Source organism: Mus musculus, chromosome 2 (assembly GCF_000001635.26).
Source record: "Mus musculus strain C57BL/6J chromosome 2, GRCm38.p6 C57BL/6J".
Classification (NCBI taxonomy): Eukaryota; Metazoa; Chordata; class Mammalia; order Rodentia; family Muridae; genus Mus; species Mus musculus.
The window spans coordinates 166,971,850-166,996,863 of NC_000068.7; the positions used below are offsets into that span (position 1 = coordinate 166,971,850).

At 44.6% G+C, this 25,014-nt stretch overlaps 1 protein-coding gene across 8 annotated transcripts in view; it reads right to left on the minus strand.

The window, feature by feature from the left end:
• The window catches only part of Stau1 (staufen double-stranded RNA binding protein 1), a 48,767-nt gene extending 24,301 nt beyond the window's left edge, over positions 1-24,466 (minus strand). For 4 of the 8 annotated variants that reach the window (NM_011490.4, NM_001109905.2, NM_001291160.1 and 1 more), the window contains exon 1: positions 24,185-24,450. The gene's annotated coding sequence lies outside the window, so the exon portion shown is untranslated. Of the gene's footprint in view, positions 1-24,184 lie in introns of all 8 variants that reach the window. The other 4 variants (XM_006499071.2, XM_006499072.2, XM_030249042.1 and 1 more) reach the window with 2 other exon arrangements.
• Between the last annotated feature and the right edge of the window lie 548 nt (positions 24,467-25,014).

Genomic DNA, 25,014 nt, shown 5'->3' on the forward strand with positions numbered 1-25,014 from the left:
CAAAGAGAAACCCTGGAAAAAGAAAAAGGCAAGCAAGCAAGCAAGCAAATCAACTGAGCTGGCTCAGCAGGTTACAGGGCTACAAAAGCCTGATGACCTTAGGTTGATCCCAGAACTCACATGGTAGGAGAGAACAACTCCCAAAATGCTCCTCTGATTTCCACAGGCATGATATGGCAAATGTGCACACCACACACAACAAATAGAAATAAGAAACCAATACATAATTAATTCTTTCTCTCTCATACTATATCCTCTTATACCACTAGAGATGGAGATAAAAAACAGGTATGAAAACACATGTATACATACATTAATATAAATTAACTTATCACATACCAAATAGATTGAAAAAACTAAATTTAGTGACAACTCAAGCAAGGAGCTGGAGCTGGCTCATATTAAGCGCATATGCTGCTCATGCAAAAGGCCTAGGTTCAGTTCTTAGCACTCACATCAGGCAGCTCCCAGCTGCCTGAACTCCATGCTTTTGGCCGCCACTGCCACCTGCAGATGGTACCCATAAACCCCTGCAGGCACAAACATGCACACGTAAAGATAAATAAATCTTTAACAGTTGTTTCATGTTAACAGTATTTTAGTCTGCAAGACTGAAAAAAATGACAAAGATAATGAGACAACCCAAATTTTCCTTTGAGACAAAGATCCATCTTGCGTCATCGTCCTTTCACCTAGACTGCTAACAAGTGGTCTCCCTGACTTCCCATCTCCTCACCTTCCCGGGCCACATGCAAACAAGCAGGAAAGGAGCCTGAGAAAGGCTACAGACAACAAGAAGCTCCAAAGCCTGTTTACTCATGAGAAATCACAGCATTTGGGGATTATCCACTACAAATCCTACCCAATCTCATGTGATCGGCCAATCTCATTTTTTTCCAAGGAAAGCATGTTTTCATGATCCATCCTGCACTTAAAAGCAGTGGCACTTCTCAGTGAGCCAGGTGTGGCTATGCATGCCTCTAATCCCAACACTTGGGAGGCAGGGACAGGTGGATCTGTCAATTCAAGATCAGCCTGGACTAGAACAGGACAGCCAGGACTATACAAGGAAACCTTGTCTTTAAAACAAAAACAAAGCCGGGCGTTGGTGGCGTACACCTTTAATCCCAGCACTCGGGAGGCAGAGGCAGGCGGATTTCTGATTTCGAGGCCAGCCTGGTCTACAGAGTGAGTTCCAGGACAGCCAGAGCTACACAGAGAAACCCTGTCTCGAAACAAAACAAAAAAACAAAACAAAACAAAAAACAAATAAAACAAAAACAAAACAAAACACCATAAAGGCAATTCTCTAGAACTTGTATATTGAACCTCTATTCTTAGCAGTTTGAAAATCTCTATCTTGAGCCACAGCTCCCCTTTCAGCAGTACAAACACCAGAAAACCTGTGTCTGCACAAGCCCTCAGGGGACAGGGGAGGATGGACAGATTCAGCCCAGAGAGACAGGCCTTGCTCAGACAGAAACTTAACTCAAACTAAACCCTGCTGACAGCTGACTCATTCACAAAGTAAGTTTGGATTTTTCTCCTTGGAAAGGAAACTGAAGTGGAAAGGACTGAAAAAAGAAAACAAAAAACAAAAAAACCAAATTCGGTAACCCAGGAAGTGATTAATTATGTCTTACAAAGAGCAAGAACAAGGACTAGGAATGATGTTTACTGAGACAACCCTTACCTAGGGTACATTAAGTCCTGGTTTCCATCCCCAGTGCTGCAAACTAAGAACACCACCAGAGAGGATATGGAAAGGAAAGGAGAGGGGAGGGGAGGGGAGGGGAGGGGAGGGGAGGGGAGGGGAGGGGAAGGGGGAGGAAAAGGAAAGAAGAGGCACACGCCTTTAATCCCAGCACTAGGGAGGCAGAGGCAAGCGGATTTCTGAGTTCGAGGCCAGCCTGGTCTACAAAGTGAGTTCCAGGACAACCAGGGCTATACAGCGAAACCCTGTCTCAAAAAACCAAAAAAAAAACCAAAAAAAAAAAAAAAAAGGCTGTGCAGTGGTGGTGTACAACTTTAATCCCACCATTCAGGAGACAGAGTAGACAGATCTCTGAGTTTGAGTCCAACCTGATCTACAGAGCAAGTTCCAGGACAGCCTGAGCTACACAAAAAAACCCTGTCTCAAGAAACAAACAAACAAAAATTTTAAAACTTCAATAAAGATTAATGAATTTGTTAATGACTGGTCTTGTAGTAAATCTGGCCACCCACCCCTTGCTTGGTATAAAACATTGTTAAAAGGCAGAACTTTGATACAATGACCACCCCAAATGGTATTTCCTGTTCATTTCTCTCTGAAACAGAAAGGGTTAGATCACAGCAGCAACCACTTCTCTTTCTCATGACTTCTAAATGGTCTTGCAACTGAGGCCTGTCTACCCCACATCCAAACAGACCTCCCTCTCTGGGATATACAGGTATATATGGCAATTTGCTTCCTAAAGGTAAATGGTCCCACCACCACCTCTGGAATGCTTGTCAGGTGGGACAGCCAGTTGAGGAGCAGAGCCTAACGAGGAGCACTAGAGCTCACCCTTCCCTGCAGCTGCACTGGAGGAGGTAATGTAGGGCCTTGAGCAGGTCTGACTGCAGATATGGAGAGAAGAAGAACTGAGAGCAGAAACCAGTTCTTGTTCAGTATCTGGCTCCAGAGAGAGCAGCAGACGCAACCGGAACTCACACTTCAATGTGGGACACGGCTACTCAACAAAAATGAACAACTTACAGATAAACAGCTTTCAGTGTAGCTAAGTCAGTGCTACAAAATCTAAAGATCTACCTAAAAGTAGTGAGAGAAAGGAAAAAAGCTAAACTGTAGAGGGGGTAAAGTGACTGCTGAGTGCAGTCAATTCTGGCACTCTCTCAGGTAACAAAGCCACATGTGCAACATGTATTACACTGTCAGTTACAAGGCTTAGGGCTCCTTCGTAGGTTTGCCATGTCCTGGCCTGCAGATCCTTCAGTGACTTAATGACTTACAATATCCATGCGATATGTGTTCATTTTGCACAGAGAACTGGCAATATGTCATGCTTATTAACATTTATAGGACATGGTAATGGCCTCTGGCCTCGAGTCTGTGAGAAGCTGAAAGCAACCTGGAGAGTGACACCAGGAACTGCTGCTGTTAAAGGCAGCAGACTGAGGAGACAAACTTTCCCCTCACTTGACTGACAGGAGGGATTTCTCACTGTTGCTGGTTCTTTCTCCTAATTAGAACAAAGCAGGGATCTGTTTGAGTAAGGTTTATTAGGAGCTTCATCTAATTACAGACTCTAAGCCAGAAAACCACTGCATCAACCACATTCTCGAGTGACTTGAATAGACCCTGTCCTGCCCTGGGACCATGTCAGTGCCAGTGGTGGGCACAGGAGCCCAGCACGCTGCAGAGAGGCAAGCTGCTGGGAACGACAACACGGCTCTCACACAAGATTCCTGCTTAGCTTTGTTTGGTTTTTGTGCTTTCTTAGGATAGAGTTTCTCTGTGTAGCCCTGGCTGTCCTGGAACTCACTCTGTAGACCAGGCTGGCCTCACTCGACTCAGGAATCCGCCCGCCTCTGCTTCCCAAGTGCTGGGATTAAAAGTATATGTCACCACTGCCAGCTTCTTATTTTTTAACTTAGAAGAAACTACAAAGCCAAATTTCTTTTTTAAGTCAAAAGTGGGGGGCAGGGTGGACTGGAGGGGCTCAGCAGTCACCAGACTCCTGGTTTGTGCTGAGGACCTGGATTCTATTCCCAGTGCCCACATGGCAGCTCAAAACCACTGCAACCACAGGTCCAGGAGATCCAGCACCCTCTTCTGGCCTCCACAGACACCAGGCATGCATGGGGTGTATATAAGCAAGATACACTCATCACATAAAACAATTTAAAAATAAAAATCAGATGTGGTGGCTCAGAGGCGGATAATCTCTGTGAGATTCAGGCCAGCTGGTCCACACAACTGGCCTAGGACCAGACAACCAAAGCTACAGAAACCCTATACCCAAAACAGCAGCAACGGCAACAAAAATCAAAAGGTGGGGGTCTGGAGAGTTGGCTCAGTGACTAACAGCACTTGCTTCTCTTCCATACGAATGGGTTTGTTGCCCAGCACCCACATGGAGCTCACAGCCATGTGTAACTCCAGTTCCATGGGATCTAGTGTCTAATTCTGACTTCCAAGGGCACTGCACACACATGGCACACAAACATACATACAGGCGAGACTCACAGTAGAACAATTCTATACAAATTCACGGCCATCTATCAAAAAGCAGAGGAAGTTTTAAGGAGGTTAAAAGTACTTTGAATAAAACAGTATCAATGAAGGCTAGAAATGACAGTGTTTATGGAAACAGGCAACCAGGCAGGCCTCCAGCATGTACTGGCAAATTAACCGTTCCCAGGCAGGGTAACCCTCATTGCCTTTTACCATCAGGCCTCTCCCATGGACAAACCAGAGCAAGCAAGTTACTTGAAAAGTCTGACATATTTTCTCTCAAAGAGATACAAAGTCCCAAAGAAGCACCACAGTGAGTGGCTCAAATGACCTCACTCTCGCCCCAGTCCCCATTGTGGCAGGTTGTGCCATCTTGTTTGCTTTGGGGCAAAAACAGAGGCTACCATCCTCAATGCAGAGCTCTCAGCAGACAAGCTGCCAGTGTGGACACAAAAGTCTGCAAGGGTGCCGAAGTCAGCTGAGCCTTGTTCCCTTTTTTTTCTTCAGCTACCAATTGAGAAAGATGTCCCTCTCTCCCTGGCTCCCTCCTCCCATTCTTACTAAAGTTTGTCTGGAGTGGTTTACTCACTGACAAGAACAAGTCAGTTTATTCCTCCTAACTTCCAACTGCAGCCATCGGTCACAAGCAGAAAAGGAGCTAAAACAAAGTCCATGCTAACAGGGTCACAGCGGCAGAGCCTAAGGCAGAATGAGTACCTAAAATTAGAGAGGGTGGGGCCCAAAAGGATCCTTTCTGGCTCCTGCTCTGTAAAGCAGACCCACTAACATTTCTAGCTCCGGTCATAAATATGTGAGGACTTTAGAGGCTCACAGTAAAACAGGCTTTCATTGAGCCTACCCACAAAATTCTAGTCTCAAATAGCTCAAAGACTGGTTGAAATAAGCAGCTAAAATGTGAAAGTAGGGAGAGAGACTTGGAGGAGACCAGGAGCAGGGGGCAGCAATTGGGATGTAAAATGAAAAAGTAAATTAATGGAAAAAACAAAAACTGACCAAAAAGTGTAGGGGCTGGGAAGGTGGCGTAGTGAGCAGTGCTTGCAAACATCAACACCCGAATCTGATCCCCAGCACCCACAAAAAAAGAAAAAAAGAAAAGAGAAGAAAAATAAGAAAATCAAGGGCAGTGGCGGTTTATAATCCCAGGCAGGAGGAACCCTGGGGTTTGCTGACCAGACTGTCTAGCCAAACCAGCAACCTCCAGGTTCAAAAAGAGAGCCTGTCTCAAAAAATAAGGTACACTGTAAGAGGAAGACACCAATTATCAAACTCTGCCTGTCCACCACTGCCCCTCAGTGACACAGGATGTGTGTGGGGGACATAACAAGACTATTTGAGAAGCTTTAAATTCTCACATGAGCAACACTAAAATTTACCAGGCAAGAGGCCAGGGATGAAATAAAGATGCACTTGCTGAGCATAACAGAGCACTCTAGATGTAGTCCTAGGCCCAGCAAAAAATAAAATAAATTTTTAAATAATAAAAGACACCAAGCAGTACTGATTCGCCAGTTTTTCTTTATCACTTGCTAACATAACCCTAGATGTCATGTTAGGAGAGAATGGGAGGCAGTGAGAACAGTTTCCTTCCTCCAGGACCATCTGCCAGTGTGGGGTTATTTCCAGTTGCCACATGTGGGCAATGCAGGGGGCCTTATATATCTAGAAAACAGAGGAACCAGGGCCACCGGAACAAACATCACAGTTGTAAATGTGGAAAAGCACCATGTACTCAGTCGCTCAGAGAGGAAAGCTCTCCACTATTGGCATGTCAGGTTCAAAGCAGCCCTAGGGACCATGAAATTCCAACTGCTACTTCTGAGTATGACTACAGCTAAGAATCTTCCAGACAAAACGCCTCCTTTCAGGATTGCTTCTTACCACAGATGTGAAGGCCTCATGAGAAATCAAACTGTGTGTCACTCAAAAAATAGAGTGCGATGGCTGAAAGCTTGAACACAGGAATCCTCAGGCCTCACTGGACCCCTCTGCATGTTAGGGTCGACATCTCCTCTGTCCTCTAGCACACGCTACTTTAGAGTCCAGTTCAAGGGAATAAATATGCTGGCCTTCCTCTCAGGCTGCCATTTACTGACATAGAAGCACAACAACAGAGAGAAATGAGATGGGGAGCAAGGGACGACTAAAAACACCTAGGCATCAGCTTGCTGACACAAGTCTCTTTATAAAAACTGCCAGGTGTAGTGGACACTCCTTTACCCTGAGCACTGGGCTGGCAGAGGCAGGAGGATCTCTCTTCAGGCCATTCTGGTCTAGACATGATAAGGTTCTGGGTCAGCCAGGGCAACATAGAGACTCTGTCTCAAAAAACAAAAATAAATAAATAAAGTCTCAAGCAGCCTTACTGAGCAAAAAAAAAAAAAAATGACACATGCCCATACTTTCAGGGTGTGGTGGTGCACGCCTTTAATCCCAGCACTTGGGAGGCAGAGGCAGGCGGATTTCTGAGTTCCAGGACAGCCATGACTACACAGAGAAACCCTGTCTCGAAGAAGAAAAAAAAAAAAAGAAAAGAAAAAAAAAGAAAAAAAAATTTTAATTACACATGATTTGCTACTAAGTGGCTAAGTGTAAATGTGTTCCTCACTCAGCAGTAAACCCAAAAATCCTGGTGACACTGAGGACTCCTGAACAATTCAATACACAAGGAGACAGAGTCCTCAGGCAGCCAGAATTATCTGGCTTTCTTACTGACAAATTCAATTTCAAAGTCTTACCAGTATACAACTTAAGGACTTTGTCTTGGTTTGGCAGGTTGGTTGTTTGCGTTTATTTTTTTGTTTTTTGTTTTTTGAGACAGGGTTTATCTGTGTAGCTCTGGCTGTCCTGGAGCTTGTTCTGTAGACCAGGCTGGCCTACAATTCACAGAAGTCAGCCTGCCTCTGCTTCCTGAGTGTTGGGATAAAGGTTTTCACCACCACACCAGGCTCTTGTTTTGTTTGTTAAAACAAAGACTCACTATATAGTCAAGGCTTGTCTTGTAATGATCCTGCCTTCATGATCAGATAAGCACTTATAAATAAATAGCAGAGTGTGTGTGTGTGTACACGCGTGCATGTGTGCACATGGGCTCCAGGCATACATATACAACAGCATGTATGTTGGGGTCAGGGGATTAACTTGCAAGAATGGGTTCTCTCTTTCTATCATGGGATTCAGGAACTGAAATCAGGTCACCAGGCTTGCCCAGTAAGCACTTTTTTTTTTAAGATTTATTTATTATTATATCTAAGAACACTGTAGCTGTCTTCAGATGCACTGGGAGAGGGCACCAGATCTCATTTTGGGTGGTTGTGAGCCACCATGTGGTTGCTGGGATTTGAACTCAGGACCTTCAGAAGAGCAGTTGGTGCTCTTAACCACTGAGCCATCTCTCCAGCCTCCAGCAAGCACTTTTAACCACTGAGCCATCTTGCTCACCCATGAGAAGACTTCTAATTAATTTTTCACTAATTAACATAAGATAATATAGTATCTGTTTCTGTATAATCAACATATCACTGCCCTTTGTAGAAGTGATCTCAATTCTACAGAAATGTTTTATTTTATTTTTAATTATATGTGTGTATATGTCTACATGTGAATATGTGCACCTGAGTGCTGGTGATCACAAAAGCCAAAAAGGGCATCAGATCCCCTAGAGCTGGAACTGTGGGTGATGGTGAGCTACCAGCCTTGCTGAGAACTAAATTTAGGTCCTCTGGAAGCACAGGAAAAGCTCTTAACCACTATGCCATATTTCTAGCCCAAGACCATTTTCTGAGACTCTTTTTTCTAGTTGCAATTCAGTTTTCTGAGAGTAAAACTCACCTCTCACTGTTGCTTGCTTCCCCCTCCCCTCCCAGGAAACAATCCTTGGACTTCAACATAATTCACACACCTGTAGTAAGGAAAGCCATGCGCACACATGTGTCAATGCACCTTATACAATAATTTCCAAAATGACACCTTTAAGATCAATGTCAAGCCAGTGTTCCAGAGCCGTTCTGAATATATACATAACTGTACAAGAAAGAAATATAACCAAACAACTGTAAAACATTCCACTCTGTACCCTACCACATTTACCCAGAATCAAGTAGACATAAAGGATTCTTCAGCACACAAATATGTATAACTGCTGAGTGGCCTGCTATAAAACAAAACCAAACCAAACAAAAAAAACCTTCCTTGGGGCAAGAGCAGTAGCTCTCAACTCCCCTCCCCTTTACTATAGTTCCTCATATTGTGGTGACTCCCAACCACAAAATTATTTCATCGCTACTTTATAACTAATCTTACTACTGTTATGAATTATAATGTAAATAAAGATCTGTGTTCTCCAATGGTCTTAGGTGACTCTGTGAAAGGGTCATTTGACCCCAAAGTGGTCAAAACCCACTGGCTGAAAATCAACGTCTAGAGATGACTCAGTAGTTTGGAGCTCTTACAGAGGACCCAGGTTAGATTTTTAGCACCCACATGGTATCTTACAACCATCCATAACTCCGGCTTCAGGAGATCTAATACTCTCTTCTGGCCTCCACGGGGATCAGGTAAGATGTGGTACACACACATACACAAAGGCAAAACACTCATACATATAAAATAAATGCATCTATTTTGGGCTGGTGAGATGGCTCAGTGGGTAAGAGCACCTGACTGCTCTTCCGAAGGTCTGAAGTTCAAATCCCAGCAACCACATGGTGGCTCACAACCATCTGTAACAAGATCTGACTCCCTCTTCTGGAGTGTCTGAAGACAGCTACAGTGTACTTACATATAATAAATAAATAAATCTTTTAAAAAAATGCATCGGGCTGGCGAGGTGGCTCAGTGGGTAAGAGCACCCGACTGCTCTTCCAAAGGTCCTGAGTTCAAATCCCAGCAACCACATGGTGGCTCACAGCCATCTGTAACAAGAACTGACTCCCTCTTCTGGTGTGTCTGAAGACAGCTACAGTGTACTTACATATAATAAATAAATCTTTTTTTTTTTTTTTTTTAAATATTTATTTATTTATTATATGTAAGTACACTGTAGCTGTCTTCAGACACACCAGAAGAGGGCGTCAGATCTCATTACAGATGGTTGTGAGCCACCATGTGGTTGCTGGGATTTGAACTCCAGACCTTTGGAAGAGCAGTCGGGTGCTCTTACCCACTGAGCCATCTCACCAGCCCAAATAAATCTTAAAAAAAATAAATAAATAAAAAAATAAAAAAATGCATCTAAATAAAAATACACTTCCTAAATGAGAACTCATCATTAATTGTTCCCCCTCAGAAAAATCATCACACCAAAAAAGGTAGTACACACCCTTAATCCCAGCACTCAGGAAGCAGAGGCAGGAGAATCTCTGTGAATTCTAGGACTACCAAGACTATACAGAGAGACTCTTGTCTTTAAAAAAAAAAAAGAAAAAAAGTTTAATACCAATAGCCTACCTACCCATAAGTCTCATTTTCTTTTCTATCCCTAAAACCTTACCATGCTCTTATTTCCCCTCCCCTACAACAGTTTTAAAAATAAATTTGGGCTGGCGAGATAGCTCGTGGTTAAGAGCATTGACTGCTCTTCCAAAGGTCCTGAGTTCAAATCCCAGCAACCACATGGTGGCTCACAACCACCCAAAATGAGATCTGACACCCTCTTCTGGTGCATCTGAAGATAGCTACAGTGTACTAATGAATAATAATAAATAAATCTTTTTTAAAAAAATAAATTCAACAGTCCTAGAAGGGGCTGTGCAGCTGTCAAGGGAAGGAAGCAACCAATAGTTCCACCCAGCTGTAAAGTCTAAGAACTACAGCAATGACCAACATGGCAAGCTATCCCTCAAAGTGTAATGGTGGCACTCATACCTTAAAGGTAACCAATAGCTCTCTTATGAGACTTAAAACAAAAACAATAGAAAAAGCCGGGAGTGGTGGCACATGCTTTTAATCCCAGCACTCAGGAGGCAGAGGCAGGCAGATTTCTGAGTTCGAGGCCAGCCTGGTCTACAAAGTGAGTTCCAGGACAGCCAGGGCTACACAGAAAAACCCTGTCTCAAAACAAACAAAAAACAACAGGAGCGAGATCATGCCTCGTACTGGAAACTTTTTAGCAAACTACCTGAGGCTACTGAGTCCATGGATCTTAGATGAGAACATACAACTGCCACTTTACTAGACCAGCATAATCCCTGACTACATTCCAAACACGTATCCTCATACCCAAAAATAAGTGTAGATCCCAGTTCTCACCAAAGAAGCTTCTTGTAACAGAGCCCATAACAGAAAACCGTAATTGGTGAAATGCATAAAAGAACCGTCAGGGGTAGGTAGCCAACACAGTTGATCACCTCAACACAGCTCCAGCCTTGGATCTAAGGCTCAGGGAACACCACAGTAGAAAAGAGGGTATAAAGATCTAAGAGCCACAGAATCAGGAAGCCTGCTGTGAAAGCATCTCCTAGAAATGACAGCGAAGCCACACTCACAATGCCTCAACAACGTGGATCCCTAAGGAAGACTGCCCAATAGACAAGTTAACATGGAAGAAAGATTGTCATACAGCACCCATAAACAAAGAACCACAAGGAACAATGCTGAGAGCAGAAGTAGTCTTTCCCAGGGATGCGCCCCTCTCATTGGCTATCAAACACTAAGAGTTCAGCCCCGGACAGGTATATCAGCAGGGTGTGGGGAGTGTGTCTCTATGTGTGTGTGTGTCTCATGTATCAATATCAAAGAAAAAGAGTCCATGAATTTGAGTGAGTGGTGGGTAGACATGGGAGGGACTAGAGGAAGAAAAGGCAAGTGGGGAAATGACGTAATTATATCTTAATAAAAATAAAATTCAGGGGCTGGTGAGATGGCTCAGCGGTTAAGAGCGCCGACTGCTCTTCCAAAGGTCCTGAGTTCAAATCCAAGCAACCACATGGTGGCTCACAACCATCCATAACGAAATCTGATGCCCTCAGGAGGGTTAAGCTATTCGGCACACAGAGCTAGTGACCTGAGTTCAATACTGAGGTTCCATAAGGTAGAAGAACCGGTTCCCACAAGTTGTCCTCTGACCTCCACATACATACTACAACATATATATTTATACAAACAACATAAAAGCACTAAGTTAAATGAAAAACTAGATCTTTATTATAATTTATATTCCTTTATGTACACCTGAAGGTAGATGCTGGATCCCCTGGAATGGATGATCAAACAAACAAACAAACAAACAAACCCCTTCCCTCAAAGCTCTGGCCAGCAGTGCTTTTTTAGCTCCTCCAGGCAAACTAGCACGCATACCTCAGAGTGCCCTGGACTTTGCAGCCCAGCCTGAAATCCTAAACACTGCCGGAGTTGTCTGATCACAAGCTGTGGGGCCTGGGCTTCAACTCCAGCTCTACTCGCCCTAGCACAGGAGACAATGTAAAATGATCCAAGTCTGGCAGAAGGTTAACAAAGGTAATCTTTAAAAAAAAAAAAAAAATCAAACAGCAAACATGGGGGTGGAGAGATGACTCAGAGCACTGGCTGTTTTGCAGAGGACCCAGGTTCCACTCCCATCTACCACAAGGCAGCTCACAACTGGCCATAATTACAGTTCCAGAGGATCTGACGCCCTCTTCTGTCCTCACCAGGTACAGCATGCACATGATGCAGACAAACACCCACACACATAAACTTTTTGTAACTTAAATAGAAAAAGCCAGGGGCTGGAGAGATGGCTCAGCAGTTAAGAGCACTGACTGCTCTTCCAGAGGTCCTGAGTTCAATTCCCAGCAACCACATGGTGGCTCACAACCATCTGTAATGAGATCTGATGCCCTCTTCTGGTGTGTCTGAAGACAGCAACACTGTACTCATATTCATAAAATAAATAAACAAATCTTTAAAAAAAAGAAAAAGAAAAGAAAAGAAATGAAAAAGCCAGATGTAGTAGCAGAGGCAGGTGGATCTCGGAGTTTGAGGCCAGCCTGGTCTACAGAACGAATTCCAGCACATCCAAGGCTACACAAAGAAACCCTGTCTAGAAAAAAACAAAAAAACAAAGCAAGATACAAAAGTTCTTGTGCTCACTGATCAAATTATGGTTAGTGGCACCTGCAGCACTCATGTCTGCATACTTTATGAGCAAGGCTAGTTTGCCAAGATGGCTCATAAGTAAAGGTTCTTGTCAGCAAGCTTGGTCACCCTAGCTGGGCCCCTAGGACCTGAACGCTAGAAGAGAACTGACTCCTACAAACTAACTGACCTCCCACACAAGTGCTATGAGATATCCACATACCCCCTAAAAAAAAGTTTTTTAAAAAAGAAACAAAGCTGGGCGTGGTGGCGCACGCCTTTGATCCCAGCACTCGGGAGGCAGAGGCAGGCAGATTTCTGAGTTCGAGGCCAGCCTGATCTACAAAGTGAGTGCCAGGACAGCCAGGGCTATACAGAGAAAGCCTGTCTTGAAAAAGCAAAAAGAAAGAAAGAAAGAAACAAACAAACAAACAAACAAACTTAAGCTGGCCAATGGTGGTGGATGCCTTAATCCCATCACTTGGGAGGCAGAGGCAGGCGGATTTCTGAATTTGAGGCCAGCCTGGTCTACAGAGTGAGTTCCAGGACAGCCAGAGCTACACAGAGAAACCCTGCCTTGGAAAACAAAACAAATAAACAAAAAAAGAAAATTCAAGATGCATAAAATAATCTTCCATTTCTCTACTGTTACAAAGAAAAGTCACTTTCCGCCAGTCAATGAGGAACAGAAAGCATCAGCAGTTACAAGCAGACCTAGCATTGTAAAGCCAGACTGTATGTACCTTAAGAAGGGCTCTCTGGGAATAGTGTTTTCTCTGGATCTAAGGCAGTGGGCGATGGGAGACTCCTGCACAATGAAAATCGGGAATTTACTAGCTTACATCTGCTCTCCTGAACTGCTCAGTTCTTGGGGAACCTCGAATCGACAGGCAAAAGTCTGTAAATGTGACACCAGCATGGCATCATGCAACGCACCCTAGAAGCTTCCATGGATGCAGCTCCTTAGACCGCACAGGGACACGCACATGGCAATGGCTTCCTGACAAGAGAGTGGCACTGAAGGGACTGGCCTCATGCACTGCCCAATCACATGGCCTGATTTTTAAATTTGTGAGCCATCTACCATCTGATTCTAACTGTCTTTGCTACATATAATAAAAACAAAGGCAATTACACAAAAAAATTACTAAAAGGGCACTTCTACATATTGGTCTACAGGATATAAGATTAAATTAAAAAAAGAAAAAAGGGAAAAGTTGCAGTGACTATCAGCTAGAGTTCCTTGCCGCGCACGTGTGTGTTTTCTGCAGGTTTGGATCTCTTCAGTCTGTCATTATGACAGCTTTCACAGACAGTAGAAAACTACTGTTCACTGACTAAATTCCACAAGTTAAGTTACAAGCCTGCTTCTTTTTCTTTTCTATCTTTACACCTCAACCTCTATCTCCAGATAGTAAAATATGAACAATCTAATTTGAAAATCAAAAATGTTCTTAACAGGTTTTTCAGTCTGGGGGCCACAGAAACAGATGCTCAGTCAGTAAAGTGGCTGTCATGCAAATGTGAGAAGGACCTACATTAATCCTTAGAACCTGTGGGAAAGGCTGGAGCGGGGAATGCCTTGGGAAGAGCACTTGCCACCAAGCCTGACACGATCAGTTTAATCCCCAGGACTCAAAATCACTACCACAAGTTGTATTTTGACTTCCACATGTGTGCTGTGGCAGATATGCACACACAGGTACACACACAACAATGTGTACAAATGCACACACACTTTTTAAAGAAAACTCAGCACACTAAGCAGACAAGAGACAGGCAGGTTCCTAGGGCTTGCTAGCCTGCCAGCCTTAGCAATGAGCTTCCGAACAGTGATTCTGTCTCAAAAATACAGTGGGACAGGCAGATATGGTCGACAGAGCAAGTTCTAGGACAGCCAGGGCTACATAAAGACCTGTCTACAAGGGGGCTGGAGAGATGGCTCAGTGGTTAAGAGCAGTGGCAGCTCTTCTAGAGGTTATGAATTCAAATCCCAGCAACTACATAGTGGCTCACAACCACCAAATAAGATCTGATGCCCTCTCCTGGAGCGTCTGAGGACAACTACAGTGTATTTATATGCAGTAAATAAATAAATTTTTTGGGTTTTGTTTTGTTTTTTGTTGTTTTGTTTTGTTTTTGAGACAGGGTTTCTCTGTGTAGCCCTGGCTGTCCTACAACTCACTTTTTAGACCAGGCTGGCCTCGAACTCAGAAATCTGCCTGCCTCTGCCTCCCAAGTGCTGGGATTAAAAGGCGTGTGCCACCACCGCCCGGCTATAATTTTTTTAAAAGACCTGGTTACAAACAAATAAATAAATATGGTGGGGCTTGGAGGCCAGAGAAATGGCTACGCTTGTCCTAAGAGGCATTAACCACCAAGCCTGAGGACCTGAGTGCAAGCCCTAAGACCTACATGGAAGAAAAAAATTGACTCCCACAAGTTATCCTCTGACCTCTACATGCACACAGTTCACATGCATTCAGGGACACACACACGAATTTTGAAATAATATGGATGAGGCTAGAGAGCTGGCTCCGGAGTTAAAGACCACAGGCCGCTCTTCCAGAAGACCTGGATGCATTTCCAGAACTCACATACACACTTATAGCCATCCATAACTCTTAATTGAAGGTCTCCAATGTCCTGTTTTGGCCTCCACTGGTACTAGGCATGCTCATGGTGCATAGACATACATATAGCCACACTTATATACATAGGATAAGTAAATCTAGAACATATATATAATAATAATAAATAGAGCACTTTGTTCTGGTTGCTCTATATCTTGCTTTCATGAACATAAGCTCTGTCTGAAGCTGGGCAGAGTCTAAAAACTTTTATCTTTAATGGATTCTGTGTAAGAATCTATCATTACTATGCACACTTAAGTCCCAGGCAGAGCTCAGCTGGGTGTCGTGGCAGACTCCTGCACTGGGCTCTCAGATACTCCTAGACACTAAGCCAGAGATCACTTGACTGTGAACTCAGAATCACATATTACATCCTCACAATAGATAATTCCAATCTACATTTATTTTGTCTTAAAAATACTTAATTTTATCCAAAATATTCTAATAAAGCATTTCAAAGTAATGAATACATACATATTTTAAAAAGAAAAAGAAAGAAAGAAAGAAAGAAAGAAAGAAAGAAAGAAAGAAAGAAAGAAAGAGGGGCTGGTGAGATGGCTCAGTGGGTAAGAGCACCCGACTGCTCTTCCGAAGGTCTGAAGTTCAAATCCCAGCAACCACATGGTGGCTCACAACCACCCGTAATGAGATCTGATGCCCTCTTCTGGGGTATCTGAAGACAACTACAGTGTACTTACATATAATAAATAAATAAATCTTTAAAAAAAAAAAAAAAAAAAAAAAAAAAAAAAAAAAAGAAAGAAAGAGCAAGGTAGATAGAGCCTAAAGTTACCAGAGGTTCACTTCTGGTATCCACAAGCATAGGCACACACATGCACACACAGAGGTGGTGGATATGAGTAATTTCAGTGCTCCAGAGACTCAGGGGAAGGATCCCTGACTCAAGGCCAGCCTGAGCTGCCCAGCAAATACAATATATGCTTGGTTATTTCTTTTTGAAGACGTAGTCTCAGTTTCAATAGGAAGGTAGACTAGGCTGGCCACAGACTCAGAGATTCACCTGCCTCTGCTTCCCAAGCATGTACCACCATGACCACCTCTTTTTGGAGAGATAGAGTCTTCATGTGTAACCCAACCTTGCTTCAAACTCAAACCAATACTCCTGCCTTAATGCTAAGGTTGGAGCCATACGCCACCACATCCAGCCACAGCAGTATCTACTTAATACTAAACTGTTATAATAAACATTACCTGGTTACTGAAAGGTACATACAGCAGCAGAAAGCTCCCGGGCTGTGAGGATGGGTGATAATGCTTAACAGGAGAGGGCTACTTTCTAACCTTCCTTGAAGAACATCAGCTAACTCCTCAACTGTAATCTGTCACAGTGAAGTTTGTTTAAAAAATATTGACTATAGATAAAATTGTTGCTCAAAAACTTAACTTTCAGCCAGGCATAGTGGCACACACCTTTAATCCTTAGAAGGCAAAGCAGGCAGATCCTTGAGTTCAAGAGTGAGTTCCAAGACAGCCAGGGCTACAAAATGAGACCAAGTCTCAAACAACAAAATAAAACAAAAAACAAAAGGCGAAGGGAGATGCACACACCTTTAATCCCAGCACTTGGGAGAGAGACAGAAGCAGGAGAATGAGTTCGAGGCCAGCCTGGTCTACAAAGTGAGTTGCAGGACAGCCAGGGCTACACAGAAAAATCTTGTCTAGAAAAGCAAACAACGCCGGGCATGGCAGCGCTCGCCTTTAATCCCAGCACTTGGGAGGCAGAGGCAGGCGGATTTCTGAGTTTGAGGCCAGCCTGGTCTACAGAGTGAGTTCCAGGACAGCCAAGGCTACACAGAGAAACCCTGTCTCAAAAAACCAAAAGAAAAAGGAAAAAGGAAAAAGAAAAAAGAAAAAGAAAAACAACAACAAAGAAGAAAAAACCTGAAAAAGACTTTCTTTTTCCAATTAACTTTTGGGGGAGGGGGCCGGGGGAGATCTCCGATCCCTGTAAGCTTCCTGGTGTCAGTGTCTGCTGCTCTTTCTTTCCAACCTGTCCCTAAGTGCCTGGCTAATTTAGTAGTTGAGGGTTAAATGGCTTCCTGAATAATTTCTCTTACTTCCTTTGAATCTTTCATGGCCTGAACAAGCCTCTAGTTCTCTTTCTAGCCATGTGTCCCATGTGGCTGGTTCTAAGAGACTGACCGGCGACACCCACTGCCTTTGGCTGTGAGCTGCTACTGAGGTGATGTGAGGTGGGATGACATTCAGGAGGTTAGCATGAAATCAAATGGAATGGCCAGCTACATCTCATCCAACACAAGGGAATTAGAAAGGGGTCTGTTCTGGGATACTGAGAATATAATACTGCTCAAGTTATTAATTGCTTCCCTCAGGACCTGGCCTCGTGATCTCCTCAGATCCTGTTTAATTTCTCCATGTCCTTTTTTTTGGTTGGGGAGGGGAGAAGACAGGTCTCATGGGATGTAGAACAATCTCTACTTGCCATGTAGGAAAACTGGCCTTGAACTCCTGATCCTCCTGTCTCCACTTTCCAGGCACTGGGATTACAGGCTTGGGTTACTATGCTTGGCCTAAAATCCATGCTCTCCATAAGTCAAATTAACTCAAGTATAAAGGTTTTATGTTTTTGCAGAATTCCCTGTTAGAAATGGGATGCTATTTGCTAATGCTGTATGTATGGAATCCTGGGCAGCCCCCTGTGTCAGAGGATAACATACCCAGTGAAGGCAAATTAAGCTTGGATCCTACAATTCTCTATTGTCCAATTTACCAACTCTACCCAGTGAAGTGCCATAACCCTTTACCTGGATGACACTCGAGTAGTCAGGGAGATAAGGCTGCTTTAGATTGCTGCAGAGAAAACCTTCGCTGTCTGCAATGCTCGGCTTGCCACTACTATTAGACCGAGATCTGTCTGTTGAGAACTGAGGCACTAAATGAAGAAAAGAAATGCTGATTCTGTACATACACTGTACATCAGGCTGGCCTCAAACTCAGAAATCCTTCTGCCTCTACCTCCTGAGTGCTGGGATTAAAGGCGAGCGCCCTCCTTGGTCTAGAAGAATTCAATAACAGCAGCTTTCATTTCTTATATAAACAGAACCTTTTGGATTCCTTTTGACTGTATCAAATAACCCTACCGATAATTATTTGGGGGAGGGAAAGGTGGTCCAGACAGAGTCTGTCTTTGTAGCCCTCACTATACCTATAACAAGGCTAGCCTAGAACTCAGAGATCTGCCCGCCTCTGCCTCCTAAGTATTGGGATAAAAGGAATCTTCCAACTGGGCGTGGTGGCTCATGCCTTTTATCCCAGCACTCGGGAGGCAGAGGCAGGAGGATTTCTGAGTTTGAGGCCAGCCTGGTCTACAAAGTGAGTTCCAGGACAGCCAGGGCTATACAGAGAAACCCTGTCTCATAAAACCAAAAACCAAAAAAAAAAAAAAAAAAAGGGGGGGGGGAATGTTACACCATGCTTTCTATTTTTGCTTTCCATGTATAATTTTTTTTTTCTTTTTCCGGAGCCGAGGACCGAACCCAGGGCCTTGTGCTTGCTAGGCAAGCGCTCTACCACTGAGCTAAATCCCCAATCCCCCATGTATAATTTTAATATACAAAGGAACATATGATACCAAAGATACCACGGAGCCCCTACTTACAAGGTGACATCACTTTTCAATCAACCTTATCACTAGTGTAAGAATGAAAATATTCAAAAATAACTTAGGCTACTGGAAGTAATTTCCTTTTACTCCCTTGAAAATAGTTCACAGTGTGGTTTTTAGTTTAGAGCACTGAGCTGTAGAGAAGACAGATATCCAGCTGTCTGTCATCTGGACCCTCTGACAAGCTCCCATGGAGAGACTTCTACTTCTACCATCTCTTCTTCACCCAGATACCAACACAGGATTTGATCAACATTATCCTGGTACAAATGTTCAATAGACAATTTGCCTCAAAAATAGAGCTTTTTCAGTCAAAGCATAACTGGAAGTAAAAGTCCAGAAAGCTTTTGACTTTTAAAAAAAGATCTGGGGCCAGTCAGGGCGGTGCACACCGTTAGTCCCAGCCAGCAGCTCAGGAGGCAGAGGCAAGTGAATCACTATGACTTGGAGGCTAGCGTGGTATACATGTTGGGTTCCAGGACAGCCAAAGCTACCAAGTGAGAACCTATCTCAAAAGAAAAAAATAAAGTAAAATCAACCTTAAGAGCTGGTGAGGTCGTAACAGTAGAGCTTTTGGCTATTTTAAGCAAGGCCCTAGGCTCACCTCAGCAAGCACAACAGCTAAGTTACCCATCCTTAGTGAACAGCATGTGGCGCTGTGGCAACTGTTAAATGCATCAAAAACTGGACTGACAGTTTTTGATGCATTTAACAGACAAGCACGCCAGTGCAAGTGGGCTCGGCGATATGGTAAAGAGGTAGTATTTAAAGGGGCCAGGACGAACATTCCAGAAACTTTGGTATGTGTTTAAAACTTTGTAATAAAATGTTGGGAGAAAGTAACCATAGCAACTCACAGGTCTTCTCATGTTCACCCTTTAGCTTGCAGCGTCTGCATCTTAGAGCAGCATAAATGCTACAACTGGAATCCCAGAAAGTTTTTTTTTTTGCTTTCATTAAACACAAACATAAAATTCCACCAACACTTCATCCATTACAGGTCCCATGTGAAACAAGTCACGAAAATCCTGTCAATAGTTTGACATCTCTAAAACTCCAAACTAAAAGGACACTTTGCAAGCAGTTCCAAAAGCTGTCATCGGAGGGGACAACAGTGAGTGTCACTTAAGATGGCCTATCTGGAGGTCTTAACAACCCAGCTGGGAGGGACGGTGAGAGGAGCAGTCAGACTGTACAACTGTACACAGATTGTCCAAAACAAAATGGAAAGTTTTGTTTTTCAAAACCCCACAGACTGGGGAACTGAACAGGTTGACTCTGAAGATACTCTGCTCTCCTGAGTCTGGGTAAAGAGCCTCCAGGAAAGGTACCCACCCACACTGGGTTCCTGCTGTCTGATCTGTCATGAGTACAGCAGGAACAATGCTCTGGTTTGGTTTTCAAACTAGGGACTCTGGGATCCAAGAGTCAGGTCCATGTCTAAACTTAAAACCATTTGTATATAAATGAGCTTGCTGGATGCACCTTAAGAGAACATCTATTTTGAAGAGACTACAAGTATAGTAAAAATTCTAAGTACTCCAAAGTTTTACTTTAAGCCTAATGGGGAAAGACCACTGTTCTTAAATGTTTTATTCCTTCTTAGACATAAATTCTGGGATTAAGGACAAGCTCCTAAATTACTGTGAAGAGAGAGGCCCCTCCCACCACCCAGGCTGGAACAACTGAAACCACAGAACACTGGCACTGTACTGACCAAGCTCTGAGGGGAGACATAACAAAGTTACAGAGAAAATTGAGCAACAGCAGCAATCATTTACAACATTCTGGTCAATCTCCTCTCTGTAAGAGACTTTGCTTTTAGACAAGGGAAATACCAGTCTCTAAGGTGGTGTTGCATCTTGTCCACAGTTAAGGTTCTTAGCATCCAGTCAGTCTGTTGTTTGTAAACACTGCAGGCACCCTTCAGGCAGCAATTCAACCACCCTTTTTTTTGGGGGGGGGGGGCAGTAAATTGGGGGTTTACAGTAGAGAGATTAAACCTTCAGCCTTGTACATGTTAGGCAAGTGCCCACCACTGAGCTTCAGCCCTACGGCTCTCTTCTTTTCACTCTGAGACAATCAGGGTCTCTCTCATCCCAGCTGGCCAGGGGGCTGCCTCTCCAATAGCTAGGACTACAGCCTGGGGGCTTTTTAGAAGGCAAGCTTTGTTTATTTTCCCTTTTTGTTTTGTTTTTAGACAGAGTCATCTTTTTGTTTTTGTTGTTGTTAGTTTATATTTGTTTATTGAAAATACTCTTCTTTCATTTAATTCACCCTAACCACAATTTTCCTTCCCTGCAGCCTTAACTCCCTCCACACCTCCTGTCTCCTCCAGAGCCTCCCTTCAGAAGACAGCAGGCCTCCAAGAGGCAACAATCAAACACAACAAAACAAGATATAATAAAATAAGACGAAAGCCCTCACAAAGCTGGACAAGACAATCCCACAAGAGGACAAGAGTCCCAAGAGCTGGCAAAAGAATCAGAGACAAAACTGTTCCCACAGTTAGTCTCAAGAAAACAAGCTAGCAGCTACAACACGTTTGCAAAGAACCTAGTGCAGACCATACAGGCCCCATGCTTGCAGCTTCTGTCTCTGAAAGCCTGTCTACTCACATCCTGCTTAGTCCTGCAGTCCCTCTGATTCCTACAAATTTTCCTCCCACTCTTCCATGGGGTTCCCAGACCCGAGGGAAGAAAGCAGATGAAGACCTCGAACTTAGAATCTCTCTCTGTATAATGCCATAATGTCTGCTGTCTTTGAACAGTCCCTAAACAAGCAAATCTACAAATAGTGCCAAACATATCCTTTGCCATATCACAAATTATGATAGACCCAGCGAAGTGATACTTTAAGGCTGTGATAGAGAACCTGAGGTTATTTTTAAGTGTTAAAGTTGAATGCTATAGAGGGCACTGTGTATTTGGTCACCTAGCTTTGACAATTATTAACTCACAGCTAAGGTCGGCCTTGTTTCTTCTTGAACCTCCTTTAAGCTAGCTTGTTTTGAAACAAATCCTAAATCTATCATAATCTTAGTCATTTTGATGTTAACCAGCTCACCTCAGGATGACTGTTTAACTGTTAATGAAATGAAATTTCTTACTATACTGGAAGGGATCACTTGCTCGCTCATTCTCATTTTTTCTTTCTTTTGGGATCTGGCTTCTTGGTTGAAATATGATTAACACACAGCAGAAAAACAGCTGAGAGTTAGTGGAGTTAGTCCTCTTTTGGGGACTCCCACTTTTCAGCCCAGATTTCAGCCTTACTCCTTAAGGATTGAATCAACAGTTCCTGAACTATTAACGAGTAACTGAAAAACAGCCAATGTTGAATGCCTTTGATCCTAGCACTCTGGAGGCAGAGGCAGGCTTATCTGCGTTCAAAGACAGCCTGGTCTACAAAGCAAGTTCCTGGACAGCCAGAGAGCTATGTTACACAGAGAAACCCTGTCTCTAAAAACAAAACAATCCAAAACAAACAAACAAACAAAAAAGCCATTACACTCAACCATTTATGCTAGAAACTATTTCCTGACTGTTACAAAAATATTGCAATATCGAGATGGGTGCAATATAAACATTTTTCACTTACTAAAGAAACTGAGTGCCCAAAATCTGCCGACAGGCTTTAGAGATGGGTAGCTCAGGAAAAGCTGAAATGCTTAGAGACTGTTCCAGGAAATAAGGTAGAGAGCCCTCGAGGAAGACAAGGGGCTGACCTCCGGCCTCCACTCAGAAAAGCACTGAGCACAGAAAACACCTGAGGTGTGACTCTTGTAAATCTGCTCCTGTGTGAGCTGCACATCTTTAAGGAGGGGGATGCCTATGACACTAAGCACAGATTTAAAAAAAAAAAAATTTTTTTTTTGAGGTATTGAGATGGCTCTGTATGTCAAGTCTTTCAGCAAGGAACCTGGCAACCTACTGAATCTCACAAGTTGTGCTCTGACTTCCACAACAGCTGCTGCTGATATAATGCTCAAAAATAAAATGGTAGCACGCACGTTTAATCCCAGCACTTGGGAGGCAGAGGCAGGCGGATTTCTGAGTTTGAGGCCAGCCTGGTCTACAGAGTGAGTTCCAGGACAGCCAGGGCTATACAGAGAAACCCTGTCTGGAAAAAACAAAAAATAAAAAAATAAAAAATAAATTAAAAAAAAGTTACTTAATCTTACTAAAGAAAATCAAGGCTGAGTCAGAATAAAGACAGTCTCCTAAAAGTTCACTAGAATGGCCAAGACTTCTTCCTCCACACTCCCCAAATGTATTTTTAGTTTTTGCTTCAACAAGTAGTGATGTAATTTACATTTGGTAAGTACAAATCCCTGAAAGATCAAAATCCCAGTTTAAATCTCTTCCAACACTTCCAATTCTCAAGAATTACCGCTACTCAGCCTGGTCTACAGCACAAGCTTCTTCTTCCAGGAGAGCCAGGACTGTGCCGAGAAACCACGTCTCAAGCAAGCAAGCAAGCAAGCAAGCAAACAGAATTATTACAGCTACAAGCAATTGAAAACAGTGACCTTAAAAAAGGCATACAATACAATGGGCAAAACGCAAAACGGAACAAAATAAAAGCTTCGCCCATAAGTAGGGAGGTGAGGCCAGAGCTTAAGAGAAACTGATAACTAGGGAGGGCCTCAGCTAAAGAAAGTTAAGAGCTACAGATGCGAACCAGGAAACCACGGTTTTCGAATCTTTGCATACTCCACCTCCAGAGCCTGACACACAAGAAGGCTCCAAAAAGGTCTGCTAAACCCAAGAGAAGCTTATGCCAGCAACTTTCTCATAAAAAGGAATGGCAATAAGGTTCTGGATGGTGGCAGGGAGACATGGGACAGGGTGCGGAGCCTAGGGGAGCCGGTGAAGTCCCTACAGCTGGTTTCACAGACATGATGATGGCTTTACATCCATACCCTGTCTGCTACAGTGTCCCCATTAAGCGCCCGCCCCTCTCTGGTGCCAAGCGAGCACAATGCTCAGGCACTGCCAGTGGGCACGCGGGATTCTTCTGCCTCGGAGAAAACCCTAGTGGAAAGGAAGGTCAACTTATGTTCCGTCTGCACCCTAAATTATACCTTCATATCATCTTAATAAATTATGCAAACGGCTTATTGGGACACGACGTGGGTCTGGCACACTGATAAGCACTTTACACGCCCCATTTCACTGCACAACTTCACAGCCTGAAGAGGCAGGGACCGGGTTGGGACAGGATTAATACTATTCCCCCTCCTTCTCCCCCTCATAACAGAGACACAAAGAATACGAAGTGACTGACGAAGGGGGCCGAGCCGGGAATTGGCACCTCATCCCGCGGCTCGGCACTGGCCGCGACACTGTGCATAGCACCGAAACCCGGGGGGCCTCCGGACCGACGCTGCCCCTGCCCGCCCGCGCCCCCCGCGTTAACTCCGGCACAGGGCCCACGAGCGGCGCGGAGGGCCCGCCTCCTCCGGGAAGGCCCCGCAGGCGGAGACGGGCCTGGGCCGCGGCTCGCGCGCCCGCAAGGCCTAGCCCACCCGCCGCCCACCTCCCGCTGACGCCGTGCCTGCGTGGGTCCTTCCGCGACCCGCTCCGACCCGGCCCGGACCGGCCGCCTTACCTGGCTGCTTCCCCAGAGCTCGTCCCGGGGCCGGCGGTCTTGGGCGGCGGCGAGGAGGTGAAGAAGCAAGTGAAGACGGCGAGGAAAAAGGGACCGACCAGAGGAGGGAAGAGGCGGAGTGGCGGAGGCGAAGGCGGGCGCCGCCAGGCCGGGGCTCAGAAGAAGGGGGAGCGCACACAGACGCGACGACAGCCAGCGCAAACGCTGAAGAGCGGCTCGGGGCCCGCAGCCTGGCAGGAAGTGACGGGGGAGGGGCCGCGCCCGCCCCCGGCCCCCGCCCGCCTCCATGCCGGCCCCACCCCCTACACACCGCGGCAGGAACCACAAGTCCCAGCGGGCGCCGCGTCCCGCATGCGCTCTCTAGGCACGCAAGGCCCACAAGGGCCGGGCACGGCTGCGCTGGGTCCGAGGCATGTTGGGAGTTGTAGTTTCCCAGGAGCTCGGTCTCGGCAGGGAATACAGGCCTCGCTTCCTTTCTTTTCTAGGCTTTCTGTTCCCTTCCTACAGTCACCCCTTTTTCCCTACGCTAACTTTTGTTAACCTGCTGCTGCGTGCAAGACCGAAAGCTGAGAATACAGTGAGAATGCACAAGTCCCTGCCCTTATGGAGTTTACTGGGGAAGTCAGAGTAAATGAAGTCTGAGCCGAAAACAGACAAGCACAAGTGCTGTCTGGTTCCTTTCCCGCAGCTCTAAACTGAGTGTGGTTCTGTGGACAAGAGGCTGGTGTGGGCTTGTTTAGTGTAGTCCTGGGGATTGAAGCAAACTTCTACCGCTCAGCTCCATCTTCACTAGTCTTATAGCTTGGGTTTTCTTGCCTTGGTGTTTTGAG